A 1,392-nucleotide genomic window follows, 5' to 3' on the forward strand; every position below is an offset into this window, starting at 1 on the left:
CCTCCCCCTCTGCTCCCTACCCCGAGCTCGACCGAGAGAGCCGGAGTGCGCCGGCTTGAACTGGCAGCCACCGTGCTTCCCGCGACACAGGTGGATGTCCAGGAGCCCCGGCAGGGTCTTCTTCATCGACTACACCAACAGATCGAAGTCGGGGGTCACTGGTGACGCCGCTCACTTCCATCCCGTCACCGACATCCGCCCCGTCGATCTCCTCATCCTCGGTTGTCCCCGGCCCCGTCGACCCTCCGCGACCTCCAAGTGAGCATCCGTTCCACCCCCTGCCTTTCGCCTCTGCTCGCGCCGTCACGTCCCTACCCTCGCACCCCGGGCCACTATCTGGCCACGCCCGCCTGCCGCTGACCGCGTGTCCCCAAGGCCGTGTTCCCGCACACACCACCCCGTTCGCGCCTAGGCTATGCCACCGGCGCACGCGCATTCCCGCCTACAAGATGCCGCAGCCGCTCGCTATCGCTGCACGACTGCTGCTTATCGATGCTCTGCATTGCCACCCGCCGCCTAGCGCCGCCGCGCCTCCCGCCCTTGGCTCCACACATCGCCCCCTCGCTGTGCTGCCCTGCTCCGGCCGGCCGGCTCACCGCGCCTGCTGGCCGTAGCCGGGTCCGCCCCTCCCCGCGCGCCCCTGGGCGTGCGCCCGCGTGGGCTGCACCCAGCACCCGGCGCCCCCACTACTAGGAAAAGGGCTAAAGATAGGATTGACACTAATGGCGCACCAGAGAAGTGGTGCGCCACTACTATATACTAATGGCGCACCAGACAAAAGGTCCGCCACTAGTAACAATTTTTTTCCATTTTTTCAAACATACTAATGGCGCATCCGGGCAAAGTGCGCCATTAGTAGTTAGAACTACTAATGGCGCACCGGCGACAAAGTGCGCCAGTAATTTGTTTTTTTTACTTTTTGGCAAAACTACTAATGGCGCACCGTTGCACAGTGCTCCATTACTAGTTTAAACTAGTAATGGCGCACTGTGCAACAGTGCGCCATTAGTATATTTTTTTTACTTTTTTGCAAAACTACTAATGGCGCACTGCATTAGAAAATCGCGTGTCCTCTGGATTTATCGCATGTGAAATACCATGTGTGCATGAACAATTGCATCATTTATCGGGACAAGCACGCGGAGTCTACCATATGTCCGGTGTGCGGCGTCACTCGATACAAGAAGAGGAAGAAAGCTCCTCGAAAATCGGTGTGGTACTTTCCGATCACTCCTCGTCTGCAGCGGTATTTCGCGGACCCTAAGGTAGCAAAGCTCCTGCGTTGGCACGCGGATAGGGAGGAGAAGAAGCGGGAAGATGACGGAAATGATCCGGAGATAAATAAAAAAGACAAGATGCTGAGTCACCCTAAGGATGCGAGCCAGTGGCAAG

The sequence above is a fragment of the Triticum dicoccoides genome, chromosome 5A (assembly GCF_002162155.2).
Source record: "Triticum dicoccoides isolate Atlit2015 ecotype Zavitan chromosome 5A, WEW_v2.0, whole genome shotgun sequence".
NCBI classification, from domain to species: Eukaryota; Viridiplantae; Streptophyta; class Magnoliopsida; order Poales; family Poaceae; genus Triticum; species Triticum dicoccoides.